This window comes from Pelecanus crispus, chromosome W, assembly GCF_030463565.1.
Source record: "Pelecanus crispus isolate bPelCri1 chromosome W, bPelCri1.pri, whole genome shotgun sequence".
Lineage (NCBI taxonomy): Eukaryota > Metazoa > Chordata > Aves > Pelecaniformes > Pelecanidae > Pelecanus > Pelecanus crispus.
Genome location: NC_134675.1, coordinates 1,801,672 through 1,820,086, shown reverse-complemented (window position 1 = coordinate 1,820,086; position 18,415 = coordinate 1,801,672). Strand labels below are relative to the sequence as shown.

At 43.8% G+C, this 18,415-nt stretch overlaps 1 pseudogene; it reads left to right on the top strand.

The window, feature by feature from the left end:
* Positions 1-8,010: 8,010 nt before the first annotated feature.
* LOC142596563 (proteinase-activated receptor 2-like) lies at positions 8,011-18,180 on the top strand (annotated as a pseudogene).
* The last annotated feature ends 235 nt before the right edge of the window (positions 18,181-18,415 follow it).

Below are 18,415 nucleotides of genomic sequence, written 5' to 3'. Positions count from 1 at the left end.
ATTTACTTTCAATTTTTTTTTGTTTTGAGATGTTTCTGAACTAGTGTTTTCCTTCCATTAGTAGCATGGATGGTTGAGGCCAATGGTTCCTTTAGGTATGGGTGATTAGTATTTTTGAATTTTGAGAGTAGTTTTTATTGTGATATTCACTGTGCTATTTTATAAAAATGAATGTTGCGGGAATAATAATTATCTATATATTTGATTACAAAATATGACAACTGGAATTTTAAGGTTTGCAATTCTGTCATTATTATTAACAAAGAGTTAATTTCAGTATGCTTAATAATAGTCTCCTAATGTAATGCAGTGCAACACATAAACCATTTACAGTGCCCAACTTTGGTTTCCATCTTCTTCTAGAGCACTATACCACTCCTTCAGTTCTGTTAAAAGTAGACTGACAGCCGTCCCCCTGCCCCATAACTAGATGTGCAGGAAAAAATATTCAGTATTTAAACTTATATCTGAGATGGACAACCTTAACATTGAAGTAGAGAGAATTATAATTATATAAAGAGGTTAAGAAAAAAGTACTATAGGAAAAAACCTCTCCTCATCTGAAAAATTGTTCTTGAGATATATCTGAGTGCTGACTAATAACACGCAGTAGAAGCCATTGTTAAAATATACTGAGAAGAACATAAAAGGAAATACTGGAAAACCTGTATGTGAAACTGCAGGGCTGGTGGTTCAACTTTTTAATAAAATATCTGATTGGGTGGTATATTATGACTGGACTATTGAAATGCTAGAATTTTAAGAAATTTAAGAATTTCTCTTAAGAAAGAGAAAAATATGATTTGGGTAACTACCTGACCTTTTAGTCTGGCTTCAATACAGAAGAATCTTTCAAGTATAATTTTCAAGGAAAACTTATTAAAAGCAGAGTGGAAGATAAGAATAACAATAAATGACAGAAGCGGTTACTGGAAGAAAATGGAATCCTGGCTAATGAAAGAGCTGATGCTGGATTCATCTGATATATTTCTTTGCTAACTGATTTTTCTAGACAAAAGACATGGTAAATTAAATCTGTCTGGATTTTGGTAAACAACTGGTACAACATGGTACCAAAGGGCCTATTAAATAGTTCTTCAAAGGAGGTATTCATCTGTTAAATGTATAGTGTATTTTGGAATTTAAAGATCTCATGCTGTGGATCATAAATACGTTCTTAGAAAAAAAAAATCCTTTCTCTTATTAAAGTACTTACATGCTACAATATAAAAAATACAGTCATTTGCCCTTTATCAACAGCTCAGTGAAACATTTTGAACTGCAGACTTGGGAACCTGTTTTTCCTGGTCTCCTACAAACTTTCTGTTTCTGTAAATGATATCAACTTGCTCTACAGCCTCATTTAGCCCTGACATATTTACCCCAGGAAGACAGAGGTAAAATCATTATTGGCAATGATCTTGGAATGTCACGTTACTTTTTTTTATAAGTAAGGCTCCAGATAAACATACCTCCCCCCTCCAAAGTTCCCTCCAACAGAAGGGAACTGTCCAAAGAAGCTGTCTAAAATGTCATGTTAAATTTTATTCCAAAATAGAACTTGGAATGAAAATTTAAGATTTAAAAAAAAAAAAAACCAAACAGAAAAGGATGTAAAAGTGTATTAAAAATTTGCTTTTACTGACTTTTGGAAAATGTCAACTTTTAATCTTATGGAATTTCAAACCTTAAATAATATGGGCATACTTTTCATCTAAATTGGGAAGGGAAGGAAATAAAGAAGGAAAGGTTTACAGTGAGTTACTGAGGCAATTAGAAACCATACCTATGTTTTGGGTATTGTGTACACATTCTATTATAATCATTAGAATTATATTCTTCATTATATATTTTAAACTATAGTACAAAATCACCTGATATAGAACTTGCAAAATTATTTCCTTTTAGTTAGATTAATTTTTGGTCAGAGCAGTGGGCTCATCTGACTCGCTGGGCAGTGGCGCAACTGCTAGTGTCATGGGAAAGGAGGCACAGGACTGGGGTTTTCATCTCTCAGAACAGCACGATCAAGGTACTGGCTCTTGTTGTCATTAGAAACTGTCCCAGAAATACACAGAACCACTAGTATATTTAGACAATCTGCCTTTTATCACTCTGGCTTGTGTTTTGTAAGACTGAGCTGTAGAAAGGGCACTTCTGTAGTAAATTAAACCAACCTGGCTTTATATCTGTTCTAAAACAACAGCAACATCTTGTGCTCTGTAGCCAGTCCTGAAAACACTGGTAATAATTTATTTTAAGGTGTCATTTATTAATGTAAGTGAACCATACTACACAATTAAAAGCAATGAGTGCACCATTCATCCTGCTGTCATCCTGACAACCTGCAAAACATCTTTTTTACTCCTCAAAATATCTGAGGGGCTTGTCAAGTGAAATGTTCATGATGGGTTTTATTGCTCTTATTCCATCTTTTTCTCTATGCATTGTATTAGCTTCTGCAATTTATCTCATGATTTAACATATCTGCTGAATTAATGATAGTAGTGAATGTCAGAATTATAAGGAAGCAATTGGTAGAAAAAATGGCAGCTGCAACACAGCTTTCTTGAGGCTGCTCTCCTGTCTATTCCAGCGCCACATGCTAGATCAGCAAAACAAACATAATTTTTAAATGCAGAGCAAGTTTAGATTTATTCTTATGTTTAACACATCTCATTTTCCTAGGTCATGAGCTAATCTGGAAAATGGAGCAATAAGAGTAGTTCTGAATTTAGCTCACAAAGTGGCCTTCATTCCTACTGTAAGTAAGTCTTGAAACCAAATGGAAGTGTGTTCTTGTCTGTAACTCAATTTGCTTCTCCCATCCCTGATTGATGATTTTATCATCCCTGATAAGGATTTTATGGCATGGTTAGCTAAAGACTGACCAGTCGTGATAACAATGTATTCAGCAGGAATTGGAGGAACTGGATTTATGGCAGTGTCAGAAATTGTCAAAAGCCAAGTTTGCATAAATTCTTGTCTTTTGGTAGATCAAGGGAAGGAGTAGACGCAAGAACATCCCTAAAATTAGGGGCAGAGGAGAAACATCACCAAGGAGTTTATAGGAATTCATAGATTACATAGCTTCTGCAGAATCCTTTCTATAACTTTCTAACATTGCTTATTTCTGTTTTAACACATGATCTTTCGTCAGAACTCAGCTCTCTAGACTCAATTTTTAATGTTTTAAATTTGAGAAAATTCCAAGATGTGTGATTGATCCATAGCATGTTGGGTAAACAATTGGCTGACGGGTTGGGCTCAAAGAGTTACAGTAAATGGGGTTACATGAGGCTGGCGGCCAGTCACCAGTGCGGTTCCCCAGGGCTCAGTTTTAGGGCCAGTGCTCTTTTTATGTTTTTATAAACGATCTGCATGCAGGAATCAAATGTACCTTAAGTAAGTTTGCCGATGATGCTAAACGAGGAGGAGCTGTGGACTCCCTCAAGGGTAGAGAGGCCTTACAGAGAGATCTGGATAGACTAGAGAGCTGGGCAATCACCAACCATATGAAATTTAACAAGAGCAAGTGCCGGATTCTCCACCTGGGACAGGGTAATCCTGGTTATACCTACGAGAGGCTGGAGAGCAGCCCCGCGGAAAGAGATCTGGGGGTTTGGGTTGAGGGCAAGTTGAATATGAGTCAACAGTGTGCCCTGGCAGCCAAAAGGGCCAACCGGGTCCTGGGGTGCATCAAGCACAGCACAGCTAGCCGGTCGAGGGAGGTGATTGTCCCCCTCTACACTGCACTGGCGTGGCCCCACCTCGAGCACTGTGTGCAGTTTTGGGTGCCTCAATATAAGAAGGACATCAAACTATTAGAGTGTCCAGAGGGGGATGACCAAGGTTGTGAAAGGTCTCGAGGGCAAGACTTATGAGGAGCAGCTGAGGTCACTTGGTTTGTTCAGCTTGGAGAAGAGAAGGCTGAGGGGTGACCCCATCGCAGTCTACAGCTTCCTCAAGAGGGGCAGTGGAGGGGGAGGTGCTGATCTCCTCTCTCTGGTGACCAGCGATAGGACACGAGGAAATGGAATGAAGCTGCCTCAGGGGAAGTTCAGATTGGACATTAGGAAAAGGTTGTTCACTGAGAGGGTGGTCAGTCACTGGAACAGGCTCCCCAGGGAAGTGGTCACGGTGCCAAGCCTGTCAGAGTTCAAGGAGCGTCTGGACGATGCTCTTAGTCATATGGGTTAGTGTTAGGTAGTCCTGCAAGGAGCAGGGAGTTGGACTCGATGCTTATGGGTCCCTTCCAACTTGAGATATTCTATGATTCTAAATACTGACAAGTGCCTTGCAATGAAACCACATCCACTTCTCATTTAATAAAGGAGTACCAATTATGTCTGACAAAGTCACATATCTTCATGATCACATCGCATTATTATGCTGTTAAAAATTAATCAAGACCTAAGGGGTATTCCCTGAAAAGTCCCCTTTGGAGCCCCCATGCTGAAATGTGTTTATACCACCACACCTACCAGCTACTCAAAGTGCAAGGGAGAACACATTTCCAATGATGCCTTTTGCCCAAAGGTGCACGAGACTTTCCTGATGACATGCCCCAGACAACCATTGCTAGAGCAGGAAGTCATGAGCTGCTGCTCACTTATCCTTTTGTCAGTTTTGGGTATGCTTTGATAATCAACACTGCCATAGCACCAATGACGTGCAAGTTCAAAGCTCCCTTCAAGCCACCATATAAATGAGGAAGATGATTCTTCCCAACTCAGTATAATATAGCAGTATACACATACATATATTTATATATGTATATGTATTTGTAGCAGAAAAATCTGTGTAGCAGAGAAACCAAGAAAGTACCAATTTGTAATGGAGGACTAAGGTTTAATAAGCATCTATAGTCACATACTTATTCTTCCTGCTGCGGCTGTATTTATTGCAATCATTTTCCAATGATAAACAAGTGTGAAAAAGAACCTGGTTTGTGTTTATTTACAAATTCTTAAATTTTCTTTCCAAACTGTTTGATAAAATGGCACACTAGAACCACAAATAGACTTGACAAATCAGTTGTCCTCAATAAAGGCAACTAAAAATCGTGAAGGCTTGACATTTTCCTGTACAGAAGTCCCAGTGATTTGAATAGGGACAAGACCATATCTAGTTTTTATTAAATACTTTTTAAATCATAAGGCAGAACTAATTTGTAGAGTATAAATGGAGAATCTTCCTAACAAATATTATGCCTGCTGAAGATGTTAGCTAGGAACACTAACTTCTAGATAAAAGTAAATAGAACAAAACCAGAACAAAAGCCTTGTTAGCAAGGCATAGATGGAGCACCGGGAACTACTGCTTATGAGTGCCAAAGACCATTAGTTTGTTATAGAATCATAGAATGATTTGGGTTGGAAGGGACCTTTAAAGATCATCTAGTCCAACCCTCCTGCCATGGACAGGGACGTCTTTCAGTAGGTCAGGTTGCTCAAAGCCCCATCCAACCTGACCTTGAACACTTCCAGTGATGGGGCATCCACAGCTTCTCAGGACAACCTGTTCCAGTGTCTCACCATCCTCATTGTAAAGAATTTCTTCCTTCTATCTAATCTAAATCTACCCTCTTTTAATGCAAAACCATTATCCCTTGTCCTATTGCTACAGGCCCTGGTAAAAAGTCTCTCTCTGTCTGTCTTATAAGCCCCATTTAAGTATTGAAAAGCCACAATAAGGTCTCTCCTATAAGGCAGGTCAATAGAGTTCTCTGGTATTAAAGTTGCCTGGCACTCCCCGTTATAAGCGCCATTTTAAATTGCTTGTGAATCTTATTAATTGCTTATAAGATTTTGAAGGGAGATGATTTTCACATCAATTATGTGTTTCTGACATCTCTATGAAAATCTAGCCAAATTATAAACCTCTTTTAACACGGTTTCCTTATACTCAACAGAAGCTAAGTTCAGAGCTGCATTTCCAGAAGATGCACCTGCCGTGATGCTTGCTTCTACACACAGCCGTGGGACTTCTCCAGTCACAGCTCTGACTTGTCATGGGACATCGTAGAGCAGATTTTGTTTAGTGACAGCAACGAATCCTTTTCCCTTGCATTCTCAGTCCCTTCCACTATTGCTGGATCCAGGCAAAACAAGGAAAGATCTGTCTGCTTTGAATGTAAAGGGAACAAAAAGACAGACTGGATGGAATAAATCAAGAGAAAGTGAGAAGTGAAAACTGGGACTGGGTGCTGGCAGGAGAGCACCAGCTACTGAAGATACAGATAAGATAAGGACTGAATACTCCTTAGTACTAGAGGTCTGAGAGGGAAAAAAAACGTAGAAACTGTTAGCCAGCACATATGCACATGTCTGAAAGGGAGATTAGATAAAAAGCCAGATGAGAAGACTACAACTCACCAGACAAGGTGATTAGGTAAGGTGTAATGGTAAAGTAAACAAAACAGCACTGCAAGTGAGAAAGAAAGAGACAGGGTGGGAAACTGGAGGGATGGGCTATGACTTTCCTGGTGCTCAGCAAGGACGCTGAGACTGAGATGAGAAATCTGTAAGCAGTCTTAGCTGGGTAGATGACAAACAGGAACCGTGCTTTAAGTATGGAGTAGCTTATAACAAAGAATTCAAAATAGAGAGGCCCTTGATGTCAACTCAGACACCCAAAACTTCCAAGTACATTTACCTTCATCAAGAGATGTACTCCATTTTCCATCTGTAAAATAGGAACAATGCAGACCCCCCTCAACTCATAGCCATACTTCATGAGCATCACAGAAAACCCACAAAAAGAACAATTTTCTCTTCAGAGCAACATAGAACAGAGCATATTCATAACATATTCATTCAAAAAAAGGAAAAAAAAGCCCAACAATTTTATCACTGTCGTGGTTTAGCCCCAGCCAGCAACTCAGCACCACGCAGCCGCTCGCTCACTCCCCCTACCCCAAAGGGATGGGGGAGAGAATCGGAGGAGTAAGAGGGAGAAACACTCCTGGGTTGAGATAAGAACAGTTTAATAATTGAAATAAAGTAAAATAGGAATGATAATAGTAACAATATAATAATGATAATAATAATAATAACAACAACAATATCCAAAGCAAGTGATGAACAATGCAATTGCTCACCACCCACCGACCGATATCCAGCCAGTTCCCGAGCAGCGATCGCTGCTCCCCAGCCAACCCCCCCCAGTTTCCATACTGCCCATGATGCCGTATGATATGGAATAGCCCTTTGGGCAGTTTGGATCAACTATTCTGGCTGTGCCCCCTCCCAGTTTCTTGTGCCCCTGGCAGAGCATGGGAAGCTGAAAAGTCCTTGACTGGCATAAGCAGTACTGAGCAACAACTAAACCATCAGTGTGTTATCAACATTCTTCTACTAAATCCAAACCACAGCACTGTGCCTGCTACTAGGAAGAAAATTAACTCTATCCCAGCTGAAGCCAGCACAATCACCAACTGAACACTGAACATTTTGCAGACTGACCAAGGCAGAGGGAGCATTACTGATATAACTGGAGAACCACTTACATGTCTAGAGGTGTGAACCAGGGTTGAACATGTAGTTTTAATTTTGTAACTTGATAATTTCTGTGCCTGGTTTTACAAACCTAAAAGCATTTCTTAAATTCATATTTGTGTGGATAAATTGAAAAGGCTGCTGGCATGGCATTGCGCTTAATTTTGTTCTTCTTGATATCATTATTTGCCAAAACGAAAGGAAGCTGGTGTACCCCAAGTTTAAGTGAGGCTGACAAGTGAAAACACCCCTTTCTTACACTGGGTCACACCAGCACAGTACCACAAATGCATTCAGGGTTAAGCAATCATTACACATTTTCCTGCCTGTGTTTCATATGACAACATAATGAAGAGTAAGAAACCTGGCACACACAAAGTAATACTTTACAAGTCAGCAGGAGTAACACTGTCCCACAAAATGCCTCTCCGGCCCAATTCCTCATCAGCTTACCCCCGGCCCCAGGCTGTGTGTCCCAGAACCAGCCTGCTCTGTTGGAGCAGAATGCACCATGACGATCTCCAAATATGCGGTTGCTCAAACGGTACACCTCGGCTTTAACCAACTCCAACCTGATAACAGCGTTATTTAATCATAGAATCATAGAATCATAGAATCGTCTAGGTTGGAAAAGACCTTTAAGATCATCCAGTCCAACCATTAACCTACACTACCAAGTCCACGCTAAACCAATCAAGGGTAGACTAGACTAAACCATATCCGGAAGTGCCACATCTACCTGTTTTTTGAACACTTCCAGGGATGGTGACTCCACCACGTCTCTGGGCAGTCTGTTCCAATGCTTGACCACCCTTTCCGTAAAGAAATTTTTCCTAATTTCCAGCCTAAACCTCCCCTGGCGCAGCTTGAGCCCATTTCCTCTCGTCCTATCGCTAGCTACTTGGGAGAAGAGACCAACACCCACCTCACTACAACCTCCTTTCAGGTAGTTGTAGAGAGCGATAAGGTCTCCCCTCAGCCTCCTCTTCTCCAGGCTAAACAACCCCAGTTCCCTCAGCCACTCCCCATCAGCCCTGTGCTCCAGACCCTTCACCAGCTTCCTTGCCCGTCTCTGAACACGCTCCAGCACCTCAATGTCTGTCTTGTACTGAGGGGCCCAAAACTGGACACAGTATTCCAGGTGTGGCCTCACCAGCGCCGAGTACAGGGGCACAATCACCTCCCTGCTCCTGCTGGCCACACTATTCCTGATACAAGCCAGGATGCTGTTGGCCTTCTTGGCCACCTGGGCACACTGCTGGCTCATGGTCAGCCGGCTGTCTACCAACACCCCCAGGTCCTTTTCGGCCAGGCAGCTTCCCAGCCACTCTTCCCCAAGCCTGTAGCGTTGCATGGGGTTGTTGTGACCCAAGTGCAGGACCCGGCACTTGGCCTTGTTAAACCTCATACAGTTGGCCTCGGCCTGTCTGTCCAGCCTGTCCAGGTCCCTCTGCAGGGCCATCCTACCCTCGAGCAGATCGACATTCCCACCCAGTTTGGTGTCATCTGCAAACTTACTGAGGGCGGACTCGATCCCCTCATCCAGATCATTGATAAAGATATTGAACAAGACTGGCCCTAAAACAGAGCCCTGGGGAACACCGCTCGTGACCGGCTGCCAACTGGACTTAACACCATTTACCACAACTCTCTGGGCTTGGCCACCCAACCAGTTCATTACCCAGCGAAGAGTATGCCTGTCCAAGCTGTGAGCTGCCAGCTTCCCGAGGAGGATATTATGCGAGACGGTGTCAAAAGCTTTGCTAAAGTCCAGGTAGATGACATCCACAGCCTTTCCATCATCTACCAGGTGGGTCACCAGGTCATAGAAGGAGATCAGGTTGGTCAAGCAGGACCTGCCTTTCGTGAACCCATGCTGGCTGGGTCTAATCCCCTTGTTGACCTGTACTTGCCTGTGGAGTTCGCTCAAGATGAACCTCTCCATAATCTTCCCCGGCACCGAGGTCAAGCTGACAGGCCTGTAGTTCCCCGGGTCCTCCTTCTGGCCCTTCTTGTAGATGGGCGTCACATTGGCAAGCCTCCAGTCATCAGGGACCTCCCCTGTTAACCAGGACTGCTGATAGATGATGGAGAGTGGCTTGGCGATCTCCTCCGCCAGCTCCCTTAGTACTCTCGGGTGGATCCCATCCGGCCCCATAGACTTGTGAGTGTCCAGGTGGCGTAGCAGGTCGTTAACTGCTTCCTCCTGGACTATGTGGGCTCCATTCTGGTCCCCATCCCTATCCTCTAGCTCAGGGGCCTGAGTACCCTGGGGATGACGGGTCTGGCTGTTAAACACAGAGGCAAAGAAGGCATTAAGTACTTCAGCCTTTTCCTTGTCCTCGGTGACAATGTTCCCCCCCACATCCAGCAAAGAATGGAGATCCTCCTTGGCTCTCATTTTATTGCTGATGTACTTATAAAAGCATTTTTTATTGTCTTTTACAGCACTGGCCAGATTGAGTTCTAGCTGGGCTTTTGCTTTTCTAATTTCCTCCCTGCAGGACCTAACAAGATCCCTGTACTCCTCCTGAGCTGCCCGCCCCTTCTGCCAAAGGTGGTAGACTCTCCTTTTTTCCCTGAGTCCCCGCAAAAGCTCCCTATTCAGCCAGGCCGGTCGATTTCCCCGCCGGTTGGTCTTACGACACACGGGGACAGCCCGCTCCTGCGCCCTAAGACTTCCTTCTTGAAGAGGGCCCAGCCTTCCTGGACCCCTTTGCCCTTCAGGACCGCCTCCCAAGGGACTTTCCCAACCAGGGTCCTGAACAGGCCAAAGTCTGCCCTCCGGAAGTCCATGGTAATAGTTTTGGTGCCCCTCCGCTTAGCATCACCCAAAATTGAGAACTTTATAATGTCGTGGTCGCTAAGCCCGAGACGGCCTCTGACCTCGACATTTCCCACAAGCCCTTTTCTGTTGGTAAACAGCAGGTCAAGCGGGGCACCTCCCCTGGTAGGCTCGCTTACAAGCTGTGTCAGAAAGTTATCCCCCACATACTCTAGGAACTTCCAAGACTGCTGCCTCTCTGCTGTATGGCATTTCCAGCAGATGTCCGGCAAGTTGAAGTCCCCCACAAGAACAAGGGCTAGCGATTGTGGGACTTCTGCCAGCCGTTTATAGAATGCCTCATCTACCTCTACATCCTGGTTGGGTGGTCTATAGCAGACTCCCAACAGGACATCCGCCTTTCCGGCCTTCCCCCTCATCCTTACCCATAAGCCCTCGACCTTGTCATCACCACTGTCGAGCTCGATACAGTCAAAACACTCCCTAACATACAGAGCCACCCCACCACCTCTCCTTCCCTGCCTATCCCTTCTGAAGAGCTTATAGCCCTCCAGTGCAGCACTCCAGTCATGAGAGTCGTCCCACCACGTTTCCGTGATGGCGACTATGTCATAGCCATCCTGCTGCACAAGGGCCTCCAGCTCCTCCTGTTTGTTGCCCATGCTACGTGCATCGGTGTAGATGCACTTAAGCTGGGCTATCGATTTCGCCCCCAATGTTGCCATGCCGCCCCTGGGCTCCTCTCTAGCGGGCCCGTGTATATCCCCTTCCCCCTTCAAACCTAGTTTAAAGCCTTCTCAATGAGTCCCGCCAACTCATGGGCGAGAATCCTTTTCCCCCTTGGAGACAGCCGATGTCCATCAGCTGCCAGCAGGCCCGGTGCCGTGTAGACCTCCCCATGATCAAAAAACCCAAAATTCCACCGATGGCATCAGCCTCTGAGCCACCTGTTAATTAGGTGAGTTTTCCCATTCCTTTCAGCATTCCTTGCTGCCACTGACGGGATTGAGGAAAACACTACCTGCGCTCCCGATCCTGCGACCAATTGCCCCAGTGCCCTGAAGTCCCTTTTGATTGCCTTAGGACTTCTCTCTGTACTCTCATCACTACCCACCTGTATAACCAGCAACGGGTAATAATCGGAGGGCCTCATGAGGTCGGGGAGTTTCCTCATAATGTCCCTAACCTGGGCCCCAGGTAGGCAGCAGACTTCCCTGTGGGATGGGTCCGGGTGGCAGAATGGGCCCTCAGTTCCCCGCAGGAGGGAATCGCCCACCACAATTACCCTCCTTTTTTTCTTAACAGGGGCAGTCGTAATCCGTGGGGTTGACTGACTGACCCTCGGCAACCCCCTGGCTGGACCTTCGCCTGCACCTCCCTCCCCGCTTGCCTGGCCCTCAACTTCCAGAGCCCTGTATCTGTTGTGTAGGGGCAGCTGGGAAGGTGAGGGAGGCCGGGAGGGGATTCGCCTGCCTCCCCGGGCAGGGACCTGTTTCCATTACCCCCATCTCTTGGATCCCCTCCTTCTGCTTGCCGGCAAGAGGGCAGGGGATCCTGCGCTCCTTGTGGGGCCTCCGCCCATATTGGGCCAGGTCGTGCCCTTCACCCCTTCCTAGCACAGGTATCAGGTGAAATTGATTGGATGTGTGGGAGAGGCAGTAGTGGCCAGAGCACGGCAGGAGTATGGCTGAGTGTCGTGGGTTGCATCTGCTGTTGCTCCTCCTCTTCCTCCTGCTCTGCGTGCTGCTAGGAGCCGCCACTCCCCTAGGTGAGGGAGGCGGTCTGGGGTCGTGCTGAGGTGGGGTGCGAGTTGTCAAGAGCCCCCGGCTCTGCCGGAATCAGCTGGAGGCGGCTGAGTCCTCCCAGGGCTTCGCTGAAGCTGCGGCTCAGCGCCCCCTAGCTGCGGGTGGTAGCGCTTGAGAGTGGGGCGGGTGGCGCTTCAGGTAGTGCCGCCGGCCCGGGCCGGGGGGCGAGGTGCGGTGGCGGCGGGCCTGAACTGCGCCGAAGAGCAGGTTTCTGGTCCCCGGCCGGGGTGGGGAGGGCCCAGAGCGGACTAGACGAGGTTAGGGCGCTGCTCTGGCTTTTCCCGCAGAGTCGAATTGGTTCGGAAAACTCGGGCCAGTGACTGTGGGACCCGCGGGGAGGGCGCTGTCGGCCGGCCGGCCTGCCTCTCTGCTAGGTGGGGGAAAGAAGCTCACCGGACAGGCAGCTGGGCTCGGCTTTCAGCCCTCTTTGGAGTTTTGGGGCACACGGAGCCGTCGGGGAGGGCTGCGGGACTGCAGGTCCTTCGGGGGCTCTCTGCGGGAGCTGCCTGTGACACACGTAGCCTGCTTCACCCGCATTAGTGCTGTACCTAATCTGGTTCTCAGCTAGCAACCTGCCTAAAAAGCTGTATATAAATATATTAAAAAAAAAAAAAAAAATCACCTTAAAGACCATGTTCTTGCCTTTTTTTTTTTCAGCTGAAAAGCTAGGATTTTTTTTTTTTAATCCCAATTCTTATCTTTGCTAGTTTATATTATTGCTTATTGAGCATAAGTGCTGTTTGGAAAAAACTCACAGTCATTAATATTTCACTGCCTTAAGGTTCATGTTTCACTACATTTTATAGTAAATCCCATTGCCATATGTATGCATGTACTTTGCACTGTGTCCTGTATTTGTTCATCCTGGGTTTATTTACATAATAAAAGTATGTGTAAAGATTGTGTAAATATTGAAGCCAAGCTTATGGTAGGTCCTATTTTATCAACAAATAGATACTAGATTTTTTTAGTATATGGTCATTACCTGAGTGGTCGAACCAGTGCAGATGTGGCTCAAAGCTAAATGGTGGTTGAACAGATCTGAAGTTTAAAAAAAAAAGTCCATCTGACAGCTTGTTTGTATTTAAGTAAATCAGTGTAAAATGTCTATAGTTGAACTAGTGCAACTGTGTATGTCTAGAAAGGTCATTAGTCTTCTCACTATCTTTTTGAGAACTGTCATGGTTGTTTGTGCCATCTAGAACTGTTGTAGGTTTTAGCAAAAGGATAGTATTCTTAAAATGTTAAAGGAGGTAAAATCAGTGAGCCATTAGGTGCAAATTTTGTTCAGAGCGGAGCATCTGATGTTAGACAGCCTCTTAATATTCTAGTTATCTGACGGGGGGGGAGGGAGAAGGGTGCCAATTTGGAATCATCTTGGTGGGGGGGAAAGTAGTCTGCTTAAAAGTTTTAGCTAGGTGCTTGATCTTCTGGTGTAGGGAAATGAGATGAGCTGGAAGTGTGATCCCATCCCAACCAAGGGAGATGCACTATAATTCTCAGGACGTGATTGTGGCTGTTTTCAAACAGCTAATGCCATTATGGGGTTGTGGTGAATCTGAGCTGTAGATCCAAGAACCGGGGTAGTCTTAACTGTAGTCCTGTGTGGGTATTACTACCATGACCTAAGCTAGTTAATTTGGATACTCTGTGCCACTATCACTTTTGCGTCTGCAGGCTAGGCATAATCCTTCATTTTGTATGCAGTGGGTTATATCTTCTGGACAAATGGCAAAGGTGTTGAAACAGTCTTTTGTTTTGGGAGAAGAGTACATTTGTCCTCATGGTGCCAAGGAAGCTTTTCCCATGGGCGGATTAGCAAATCAACCGTATTCTTTGTATGAAAGTCAGGCAGGGTGAAACTCTGCTTGGAAAATAACTCAATTGTTATGGAAAACTGCAATGCAGAAAGAGTAAGAAAAGAATGTCGAAAATGCACATACCTAACAAAGGATCAGTTGCTCGGTGAGGGAGTGTTAACTGCAAAGAGAAACAGTATACTGAACTGTGTTCCTATATGTGTGCCAGCTGGGCTAGCAAAAGCTGCTCAGTATCTGCAGTCAGAACTTTTGAGGCTGGAATTACTTAAAGTTAGCATAAAAGTTAGACTTGGTGTCTGAAATCACCCATTGAGATTGACTATGTCTTCAAAAATAGAATAAAACAAAACTTTGTCTCGGTTCTGTCACTCTTGTAATACTAAGTCCTGTCTGTGTGTCATGTGTCTGCCAATCCACTTTATTTCGTATAGCTCTTGTTCTTTCGTGTCACACTAACACTTTAGGACTTTTTGGTGAGCATTTTTTTTTTTTTCAACCCAGCCTATGAACAGCAATTGTAAGCAATGCTTTTATATCTGATCACAAAACATTAATAAGAACAAAGTGGTAGTATTTGCTCTACCAGTTTTCTACAATATTTTAAGTCTTTGGAATGGAATGCAAATAGTATGATAGCAATTTGATAACATCAACTACTTATTGATGGACAGCTGCTTAATGTAGCACTGTACACTGGATTTTATTACAGTACTCTGAGAACTGCTGTCAGCTTATAATAAGGGGTCTGCTTCCAAGCATCTCTGGGATCTTTCTCAGCTAAGCTATAATCATGAGGAAAGAGTTATTGCTTAGCTATTTATCATTTACATTATCTTATGTCTATGTAAGCTATGTTCTTCAAGCTGGTTTTGACTTCTACTATTCACAGCTCAGATTAGGGACCTGGTGTTTCTGTATTATACAAGTAAACTCTGCAATCTTTAACAGTATTGCTGACATAATCATGTGGCTTGAGGATCCAAGAGCAGGGTTTGTATAATTCTGCCCTGTTGTAATTACACTGCATACAGGCCAAAATGACTCTTTGGCATTTGAGTTAATTTTCTTTAGGACTGTTGTTTAGTTGGTATAATTTAGACTTATTCAGTCTTCATGCAATCTACTGCAAAGATTTGTCCATGTCATTGTACTGGCAAAAAGCTTTCTTACACCTCAGTTTTCCAGTGAAGCCTGTCTGTGCCTTGTCAAATCCTTGTTAAGTGGAGCTAGGGTAACTTAATTCAAAACTCTAAAGAACACCAATATATGCTGCATTTCTGTACACCTCTTCAGGAGGTCACACAGTCTAGATAGGATGCTAATGCTGTACATTAGACTCTTGATGTTGAAGGGGAAATTCTAATTGTAACTGCTCATCAGTGGTAATTTGTGACTGAGGAATGATCTGGCATGGAGGGCAAGGAGGCCGAATTGCAAGAAGGGGTTAAACTGGCTGGAAGCAGGAATGCCAGAGACAGAACAGATTTCTTCAAGGGAGTGAAGTTTCCCTTGGTGATGAGTAAGAAACAGCCTCAGCACTGTCTTGTAGCCATCCTGGAATGCCAGCACTCAGGGGCCCAAGCTCAGGGGCCACCTTTGGGCAGCAGAGCTGGGCTGGGGGATGGACCCGCTGCTGGGCTGAGGTGCCCCACGCAACTGCTCAGGGGATTGGTGCTGGTGCAAGAGTATATAAGGAACCTGCTTGTGATGCATCTTTGCAGACTCCATATAGAACTGCTTATTGTGGTAGGACTCTGCCCAATACATTGTTCATTAATTTTTTTTTTTTTTATATTTAAGCACAAACGTGTATTTAATTTGCCTCGAGGGGTGCCATAAAATTTCCCCAACACAGTAATAACTTGAAAGGAACAGCTATCTAAAGTTGTTCTACTTTTGAGAATCTGTACCGGAATACATGCATACTTGTGTATTTCTTGTGTGAGAATTATTTTCTTGTACTTTAGAATGTAAGATGTAAGCATTTTTCATTCTGGAACTGTATCAAAACTATTGTCTATTGAATAACAGAGGGGCCATCCTTCAACACTGTCCATGGCTTATTGTACAGAAACCTGCTTGCTCAAGGAGACTCTCCTTTATATTCCAGTTGGGGGGTGGGGTGGGGTGGCTAAAATCATCCACAAATATTGATAGAAACTGAGATAAAGTTAAAATACTTCTCCCACAGACAGTCAAGTTCCACGTCTGTTCAGTTTGGCTTGGTGGATATATGACTTTTTGGAGCAGAGTGAGTTCATGGACAGTATCTGCTTGTGCAGTTTAACTTGTTAGCATGAGAGGACTGTGCTGGGTATGGAGAGTGTCATTGGGGGTTCTGGACTGACATCTGAAGGCTGTCATACAAGACAGAACAGTCAGGAATGGCTGTCTTGCCCATATGGTTTATAAGTTCCTGTGGCATTCAAAGAGGCAGAGCAAAACTTGATGTGATAGCTTTCTGGTGTACAAAGCAGTCATAGCTGTCAGCTTTACCACCTAGCACTTTGAGTAGAAACTGCAGAGGTTGTTTGACCGTCTTGCCTGTGAATTGGAAGGAGATCCCAGATGACTGGCCCTGTTGTATCTTCATGCACAAAGTTAGTCTGTTCACATTTCAATTCAGATACAGTGTAACATGCCTCTTTTTTTCCTTAGAGGTCACTTGTGCTTAGCTTTCAGCATTGCATTCAGTTTGCATAAACAGTTTCAGTTCTAGCTAGTCTGAGGACAGCATGCTCTTTTTTACTGCATACCTGATTGTCAGGCCATCTAAACTGAGGAAACTTCTACTGCAGCTATGCTAGCCTGCTGCAAAGTTTTAGGAGTCCCAGCACTTGGGTAATCTGGCACTGCCACATGAAAGCATAATGGTGCCCTGGGGTACTTGAAGCAGTTTTTATTGTAACTGTTCAGATGGTGGGAACACCTGACAGCTATTTTAACAAGGTACTTTTATATCTCTGGTGATGTGGAAAAGCATTTTGGTTGCTGATACAATCCTTGAATAGGGATATAGGTTGTCTTTTGGATAATAAACTAAAACAAAGGGAAGAAAAATTGTCAAGTGTTTGAAAATTAGTCTAATTTTTCTGTTGATAAGGGCCTCATTTTTCAGAGTAAATTATGCTGTCTAGTTTATTTTTAAAAGGGACAAAAAAAGTCTGTACTTCAGTACTTTTTGAGTGTGAGAGAGAGAGAGAGAAGTTTTGCTGGCTGGAAAGTTCCAAATACAAATAATGCCTCTGGAGAGTTATCGAAGTGGATGATTTTGCAGCAAAAGCCCTTACAGGAAAGCTGACTACAGTTTTTCTTCCCGTTGTCTATATCATTGTCTTTATCAGTAGTTTGCCAAGTGATGCCATGGCCCTCTGGGTCTTTTTTTTTTCCAAACAAAGAAGAAACATCTGGCTGTGATTTATATGGTTAACTTGGCATTGGCAGACCTTCTCTTTGTTGTCTGGTTCCCACTGAAGATTGCGTACCGTGTAAATGGCAATAATTGGCTATTTGGTGAAGGTATCTGCAAAGTACTTGCTGGATTTTTCTATGGAAATATGTACTGCTCCATTCTCTTTATGACATGTCTCAGTGTGCAATGGTATTGGGTTGTAGTGAACCCCATAGTGCGTTCAAGAAAGAAATCTGAAATTCTCAGGCATCTCCTTTGCTATCTGGATACTGATTTTGTTGGACACCGTTCCATTGTATCTTGTTAATCAGACTGCATATATTTCAAATCTTAACATCACTACCTGCCATGATGTGTTGCCTCAAAATGTTTTGGCTCATGACATGTTCAGTTATTTCCTTCCACTTGCAATTGGACTCTTCTTAATCCCAGCTCTCCTCACAGATGTCGCTTACATACTAATGATTAAGACTGTGAATGCTTCCACCTCGGATATAAGCACTGGGAAGAAATTAAAAAGAGCAATCAAACTCATTATTGCTCTCCTGTACATGTATCTCATCTGTTTTACACCTAGCAATGTGCTGCTTGTTGTGCGCTACTTGCTCCTCAAAACCTACAGCCAGAGCTATCTGTATGTCATACATAACTGCACTGTGTCTTTCTACTCTGAACAGTTGTATTGATCCATTCATCTGTTATATTTCAGAAGACTTCAGAGACAACCTTAAAAATGCTGTTCTTTGCCCAAGTGTGCGAACTACGGAGAGGATGCAAGTCTCTCTCTTCAAGCAGATACCCCAAGAAATCCAATTCTTACTCTTCAAACTCAAATGGAACCACTAAATCAACCTACTGAGTTTAGTCCTAGAAGAAAAGTGAACTTTTACTACTACTGCTGAAATGACGTGACAAGAGAGTTATTTTGTACAAGAGAGTATGAAGAAACATCTTTGCTTTTTAATTATATTGAAGCCTGGATTTCAGAACTTGTAGCTGCTTACCCTGTATAGAAATCGTAAGCAGATAAGTCCTCCCACCAGACTGGAAAAAAAATCATGACATTTCTGATGCTCTGCAAAAATTCTGCTGAC